This window comes from Nicotiana tabacum, chromosome 3 (genome assembly GCF_000715075.1).
Source record: "Nicotiana tabacum cultivar K326 chromosome 3, ASM71507v2, whole genome shotgun sequence".
Taxonomy (NCBI): Eukaryota; Viridiplantae; Streptophyta; class Magnoliopsida; order Solanales; family Solanaceae; genus Nicotiana; species Nicotiana tabacum.
In genome coordinates, this window is record NC_134082.1 from 164098366 (window position 1) to 164106917 (window position 8552).

Here is an 8552-nt window from a genome sequence, read left to right on the forward strand (position 1 = left end):
ATAGGATCTGTTCTGTTTTAATTCAAGTTCTATATGCTTTATTTTCACGCAGATAGAGATCATGCCTATAGGAATTTTGCTTTAATCATATAAATCCTGCCTACTTCACTGCATGTTCCATGCTTATAGGATCAAAATCCGTTGTTAACACTTAGATAACATGCCTATAGGAATTGAAATCAGCTATAATAAAGATCATTCCTATAGGATCTAAAACCAGTTTAGTTAAAAAATCAAGCTGACTCGTACTGTTCTGAATCAGTTTAAACAACCTATTCCTTTTATTAATACGGTTTAGAAAGCATATCTATAGGATCCAAATTGCATGTTTAAATTAACCACTACTTTGTTGCATTCTTAATCAGTGATAGATATCATGCTTATAGGACATCACCAATACACACTTAGGCAAGTCTTAGGTAATTACTTAATAAAATTGGATTCGGCTTGGTTTAATTAGCAACTGCTACAACTAGCAGGCAGACCTGATTCGGACTTCTTATCTGAGGTATGTAATAAATATGTTCTGCTTCAACAATTAAAATGACATGCCTTAGTACTTTACATTCTGACCCTAACTGTGTTTAAGTCATGCCATTTATGTACATTGTCTGCGGAGGTATATATGAGCCTCTTATTTGTTTATATGTTTCCCCTAATATGCAGTTCTACGTGTTTGCATGTTGCCTTAGCCTTTTTACCTTTAAAATCCAAGGGTCAGCCTAAAACCCTACCTCTTATAGGCATAGTAGTCCTAAATTCCTCCGGGACTAATAGGAATGAGACGGGTAATAGCATGCAATAGAGGTCGAGACCAATCCGTGCTTTAATACCTTAACGGGGTGGGAAGGGTAGATATGGATATGATGACTGGTGCGCTAGTACCATGTGTATCCCCTTTTCTGAGGAGTGTCATACCGGGTATCGCATTGATGTGATCCATATTATAAAATAAACCTAGGACCCCCTCCTCTTTTATATTATCAAGTATTTGTAGAATTGTAACTCCTTTTCAAAATTCGCCTTTTAGTAATTGTTCTCAAACTCTTACGTGTTCAAACTCAAATCTCCTACTATTTGAGCCTATACTTATGTATCTTCTAATTGTACAAAATTCACAAAACTGTCTGGCCGGGAACCACACTAGTGGATCCTAAGGGGTGCCTAACACCTTTCTCTTAGGATAATTTCAAGCCCTTACCATGTCTCTGGTTATCAAACAAACTTAGAAATGAACGTTATAGGTGTCCTAATGCACCTTAAATCATTAGGTGACGACTCTTCAAATGCAACCCAGTTCCCAAAAGGAATGAGTTGTCACATACCCAAAAATGTCATAAACCCAATTTTCCGATGCAAAGAGGGAAAAAGGGGGCGTGATAGGTATATTATTTCGTAATGATGTCCCTTTTCTAGGGGCGCTCAATTTCATATGTGCAGGTTCAGACAGATAGACGGGTAGACCTCCTCATTAAGTGTTGCCCGAGTTCAACTTGATCGGTAAGCTCCATGTATTTCGGAGTTGCCGGGTCTAGAACCTTATGTACATTTTGTATATTTATGTATATATGTTATGAGTAGGTGGGAGCTGTTCATATCACAGTATATCCATCAGTAGAGGCTTGTAGACATATCCTATTAGTTAGTGCAGTATGTTGGGCTTGCAGGCCTTGTAGGTATAATTGGTTGGTTTGTCAACTATAGTAGTTATGACGGTCTTGTAGGCCCAGCTTTATATTGATATTTAGTCAGCATTCGCAGTTGTCTTGCAATGTGGCCTATGGCCAAAGTATGACATCACATGTTCAGAGTTCCTTAGTCGCAAGTTGGTACGAAAGAAAGCTAAGATGGAACGAAAGAAATTATTCGATCAATGATCCAGAGTTGGTTACATTATGAACGCACTTAAAAGTTCAAAGTTTTATGCATGCAACATATATAGCAGTAGAAGATTCTGGTATACGTTAAAAGAAAGAACTGAGCCTAGGTCATAGACGAAGGATTAAATTGTTAAAGGATTATATCATGCATATTCCTCAGTGCCCATGAAAAGCTAAATAGAATAACTAATGCCATGAACCACAAATCAGGAGATAACTTAAGCATACATAAAGTTCGATCAGAAGAAGGAGGAAACTAAATAATTACATCAACTAAGTATATCAGGAGTTTGATTATTGAACCCAGAAAATTATGGACATAGTGATTGAGAACATTGCAGAGTCACTCTTAATATCAGAGGTCCAGTTAGAAGAATACCAGCCTCATAAGAAGTCGGTATAAAGCTCTCAATGAATCATATAAAAAGGTGCAAGTATTATAATAGAAGTTTAAGTTATGGATGTGAATTACACTTATGAGGAAAGGAGGTCATGAAAGGGATAGAAGATGTGATGCGAGATTTTAAGGTAAGAATGGTGAAAGTGAACAACGTACTAGATAATCAGATACAGAAGGTTGGGAATAGTCCATACTTCGGATACAAGGCTAGAAGCTCTGGGATTCAGTATTAATAGCAGCGTCGACAGTGGCATATCTTCCAGCCTACGGTTTTTAGGTGCCAATAGATCTAACCAAGAAAGTAAAGAAGAGTTAGAGATGATTTGATGTCTCGCTTGATGATCTAGAATAACATAAGGGAATCTAGGGTGCAAGGAAGTTGAAGGAAGGCTGCGAGTAGTATAAATGGATATGTATGGGTCGCAAGCTAAAGTATAGTAGAGCGACAAGATAGTAGGAAGACAGGAGTAAGGATAAGAAAGGGCGAGTGAGAAGGTGATGAGAATGGATAAGCCCTCGGGTTTAACCCCACGAAAATGAGAGAGAGCTGACTCAATATAGCCTGAATGAGTTCAAAGGAGCCTATGACTAAAATGAGGTTGAATAATGATTTAACCTCAAGCTCAAAGGAGCCTTCTCACTATAGCATTTATAAGAAATAGAATGCTAACTTGGTAATAAAATAAGGGTGTAATGGTGACAAATAAAAGATGATGTTTGGGCCTTTGATTGAATAATGATTTGAAGAACAGAAAAAAGGAAGGAGATAAGATTTCGCGGATGGCACGAGATTAGAATACACCACATAAGGTGAATCACATTGAGATACTAAGAAATACAATTATGGAAATCACTTCAAATATTTCTCGATGCAACGTAAGCACTAGTGACAAGGTATTACGTAAGAAGTTTCATGTTATCAGTGGTATATTGTAGATCAATATTGAGGTGAATTATAATAGATGGACAAAAGTCACAATGTATGAGATGAAATTAGGTCGTCATTGTTAAGAGGAACAGTAATGAGGAAGCATTAAAGGACTTACATTTATACATATGGGATAAGCAACAAGAGTAAGCTGGAATTTAGTAGTAGGGCTCAGCAACAATAAATAAAAGTGGGAGTTATGGTATAATATGACCTACCTAGAAGCAGTAAAATCATGCGGGTAGATAACCGGGTCTATGAAACAAGATGTAGCAATATTCGTAATTTCAATGAAGTACCAAGCAAAGAACTTTAGTATACCTACAGATGCTCAGAGGGACATTTTATCAAGCTCTATATGTGTTTGCAAAGTGAGGCCTAGAAGCTAGAGCAAAAAAAATTTTAAAAAAAAGAAAGAGGAATCGCATAGGCGCACTTACCAGGCCGGAGTCATACAGTCTGCATGACAGAAGGTAGCAACAGTTATGAGATTGGAAAGATTTCAACCAAAAGTCGTGGTATGAGAAAGAGGACTAAAGGAGGGAATGCCCTGGCCTTTGGACTTATTCACAGAACAGTTGCCTAGATGGCAAGAGGAGTACTAAAGTATTCGCAAGAGCTATGGATTATGAAAATAATAAGTGCATCAGTCAACATTCGAGGACGAATATTCCAAAGGGGGGAATGATGTTACATCCCATATTTTCGTACATGAAAGTACGCCATAAATAAACTAATGAGAGCTCGAAAGTGAGATGTTACATCCCGCATTTTTCTTGTACATTAATGTTTCATCGTAAGTTAATCGACGTAAGCTCGGGAATAAGATTATTTTGGGATTTTAAGTATTATGCTATTTCAAATAAGTGATGAGTAAATTCATGAAGGAGAGAGGGTAAGCAAATCGAAGAAAATGAATTTCGTCGAAGTTGGCAATTTGGGATAAAATACAGTCCGAGCTATTATACCCGGTATTTATGGACTAGTATCATACAAGGTACCATATGACCATGATAATATGATGTATAAAGTGTATTAAAAAGGAGTAGTATTTTAAGTAATTTGAGATAATTCTTAATTATATGGGTAATTGGTTAATTATTGGTTTAATGGAAGATTAACCATGTAATTAAAGATTTGTGGATAATTGTAGGTAGGCACAAAACCCCTCCCCCCACATGGCAGCAAGTATAGAAGGGTCTAATGACTCTTGACTTAGGCTACTAGATTAGAAAGACATTTTATTTCACCAAGTAATGACTTTACATGCATCTAACTCATTTGGACTATTGAGTCAGTTTCTTAGATATTTACAAACATTTCTATACTTGCCTAGACTGGGTACCAATTCAACCTATCTAATACACTTTTCCATTTATAATTATTTTGACCTTTAATATGTAACTGTATGGCTATATATTGTTCCCTATGTGACTTCTTGCTTCTTCAATTGAAACCTTCTAGCAATTCTTTCACCCCATATATGATAGACTGTAGCTGCAAAGAGGAATCCTAATATGTGTGTCCATGGTCTGGTGCTAACTCTGCTTGCCACCCATTGTACTTCTTCCTGCCAGTTCCCTATCCTTCTTTGTATTCCTAACCAGCCCAATATAGAACTCCACATATGTTGTGAGTAAGAACATTCAAATAACATATGCTCCAATGTTTCATCTCTTCCAGTTGAGTACAGTACACACCCTTTGTCAACTTGGATTCCCCATCTCTCTAGCCTGTCCACAGTAGCCAATCTATTCTGTATTGCTAGCCATATAATAAAGTGATGCCTGGGAATAATATTTTGATCATTACTGCTTGCTTTCATTCTACTTTCTGAAACTGTGGTGTAAAGAATTTGTATGCTTTCTTGATGCTGAACTTTCCTTATGATTCAAAGCTTCTTAGGATTGTTGCAGGATTCCCATAATTCTCTAACCAGTTCCTTGCCTCAAATATTTTCCTAACTAGCCAGCAGGCTTGTTTAGGAATAGGACAATCTGATATAGTCTTTTGCTTTGTGTAAAAACAGTGAATCCATTTCACTCATAGACTATCTTTCTTCGGGTTGACAACCCACAACAATTTGCAAATTGCTAACTTATTCCATCTGTAGAAGTCTAGTATGTTCAGGCCTCCAGCTGCTCTAGGCATGCATAGTTTCTCTGAAGAAACTAGAGCTTTTCTAGACTCCCCATTTGTACCTGTCTATAGAAATGTTCTACATATACTAGTCACCATATTAATGATCTTCTTAGGCAGCAAGAAGATCTAAGCCCAGTTAGTCTGCATCTCGAACAAGATACTTTTCATTAGTTGCAACCTTCCACTGTATGATAATAGTTTGGTTGACCAGCATCTAACTATTGTAATCATCTTCTCTACTAGGGGTAGACACTGATGAACTATAAGCTTCCTTGAAAATAGAGAGACACCTAGGTATCTGAATGGAATTTCTACGGAAACAAATCCCATCTCTTGTATAATCTGGTATTTGAATTCATTAGACACCCCTGCTATATACAAAGAACTCTTCTCCATATTGGATTTAAGTCCACACACTTCAGAAAAATGATTAAGCCTGCAGCATCAACTGGATTGAAATTTTATCTGCCCTGCAACATAATAGCAGATCATCTGCAAAACATATATGAATTAGATTGAGCTTTGAACATCTGGGGTGATAGTTAAAGTTAGTATTAGCATTCAACTGCTTCAAGGTTCTGTTCAATTACTTCATTACCAATACAAACAGGTAGGGTGACATTGGGTCCCTCTGCCTGAGTCCTTTTTTTGCTTGGAATCCGGTAGTCAGTCCTCCATTGATCAACAAGGCATAACTGATAGTTGAAACACAAGTCATTATCCAATTTACCATCTTCATAGGAAAACAAAATTCAAGAAAGACACGTGGCTATGCATTGGCCCTCAAAAATGTGGAAGGCATGACTATCTTAGTCATCTTTACCATTATACTCAATTAGCCATCTTTACCATTATGCTAAATTGGCATCAAAGATCCATTTTGGAGGAGATTTTGGATGTTCATATAAGATTTTCTGCTACAATGGCAACGAAAATTCTTAGATTGGTAAAGAAATTCATACGAAATTGCACTGCGTAATAACAACGGGATTTTGCAATTCTAAAGGAGTACAGTGCAATCCTTCTCAAGAATATCATACGGATTTTTCCCTACTTCAGGTGTGTTAAGGTTATGCTTTTCCTTCATTTTGGCATGATCTCTTCATTACACAAGTTTGATAACGAGGCATAAAGAAAAATTCATATCCCGAAATTTAAGTATATTTTGCTAGTCTCACAAGTTACAATATTTTCTTTATCGGGACTTCATATTCATTTGAGTATTTCCTTCTTCCAGTCAAGAAGAAGAGAGACTATATATATATATATACAATATCATAGTATTTTCATTACCATCGAGCTATAATCGATCGTCAGGCCCCTATTTTGCAACCTCTGATCAGATGGTAAGTTATATACCGAGCCTACTGTGGCCGAGCGCCTATGAGCGAGCCCAGTTGGTTGAGATACAAAGCCTTGTATAGCCGAGCGCCTATGAGCGAGCCTACTACGGTAGAGCAGTTATATATATATATCGAACCTTATAGGGTCGTACAACTATTTCACTTACTATATTGAGAGAGTTGAGTCAGTATTAGCAGGTAAGCATATCTTCAGATTATCTTTAACTCCCAGTTACTTTCAGTTATTATATTATCAGCTCAGTTTCAGCTTTCAATATATTGCCTTACATAATAGGTATATTATTTCGTACTGACGTCCCTTTTTGGGGGGCGCTGCATGTCATGCGTGCAGGTTCAAATAGACAGACGGGTAGATCTCTTCATTAAGTGTTGCACGAGTTCAGCTTTATCGATAAGCTCCATGTCTTTCAGAGTTTCCGGGTCTAGAAGCCCTTATGTACATCTTGTATATATATATATATATATATATATATATATATATATATATATATATATATATGTTATGAGTAGGTCGGGGCCCTGTTTCGATCACAGTGCATCTATCAGTAGAGGCTTGTAGAAATATCCTGTCAGTTAGTGCAGTATGTTGGACTTGTAGGCCCTTGTAGATATATTTGGTTGGTTTGTCAGCTGTAGTAGTTATGACGGCCTTGTCGGCCCACCTTTATATTGATATTTAGTTAGCATCGCGGTTGTCTTGCAATGTGGCCCATGGCCAAAGTATGACATCACATGTTCAGAGTTCCTTAGTCGCAAGTTGGTACGCAAGAATAGATGAGGCACCAGGTACCGGTCTCACCCCCAAGTTCAGGGCGTGACAGATGCGGAGCATGCTTTATGCAAAAAATAACATGTTGTCAAGTATTTTCACATATTAAAAAATAAATGCAGTTTCAATGTACGTAAAGACATAAGAGAGAGAAAAATAGGGAAGAAGTTAGTTTGCATAATGAAGGAATTGTAATAAAGCAAATAAAAAGGGTAAGGGTTGGGGAGAGGTATTATATAGAAAAAACGTTTGGAGAAGGTGAACATGATTAGGGAATAAGGAGAAACACATGTTGTAATCAAATGAAGAGCTGTATATGAGTTCATATAAAGGAGAAATAGGGAAAAGGATGTGTATGTAGCAATAAAAGGGGAAAATGGGAGCGGGAGATTCAGGTAATAGCAAAATAACAAAGACGCGTTTATTGGAGAAGACTAATTTACAAAAATCAAGTTCATTTATGGTAAGAGCCTAAAACTATCTCCAGCAGAGTCGCCATGCTGTTGCGCCCCTCTTTCTCATGAAATCGGGTTTCGACACGTGACAACTCTTTTAAGGAAGGATTAAATAGAGAGATTGGCCACCTAACGGGTTTTGAGGTGCGTTAGGGCACCTATTTTGTAGATAACTCTGTTTGATTAGTTTGCATCACCAAAGATTAGGTAAGGACTCGAAATTACCTCGAAGAGAAGGTGGTAGGCACTCTTCGAGGTCCACAATTGTGGGTCCCGGCTGAACTCAATTATATGAATTAGTCTATGTGATCAAAGATAAGAAAAAAATAAGGAATCTGGGAAGTACATTATTAAACACAAATAATTGATTGAAAGACAGAGTGGGGGGTCCTAAATTTTTTAGTCTAAAGGATCACCCCATACAACATAAATAATACTTCGTAACTCCCTCAAGATGGGGTGTTACTCATATTATTCAGCGGGCACAGACTATTATCTCCTGCTACCCGATTACTATCTTTAAGTTGTTACCTAAAGCGCACTAGTTGATTCTCAACCGTGCCTTATGTGTGCACTACCCGTCCCATGCCTATGGTCCAAGAGGCTTTGGACCT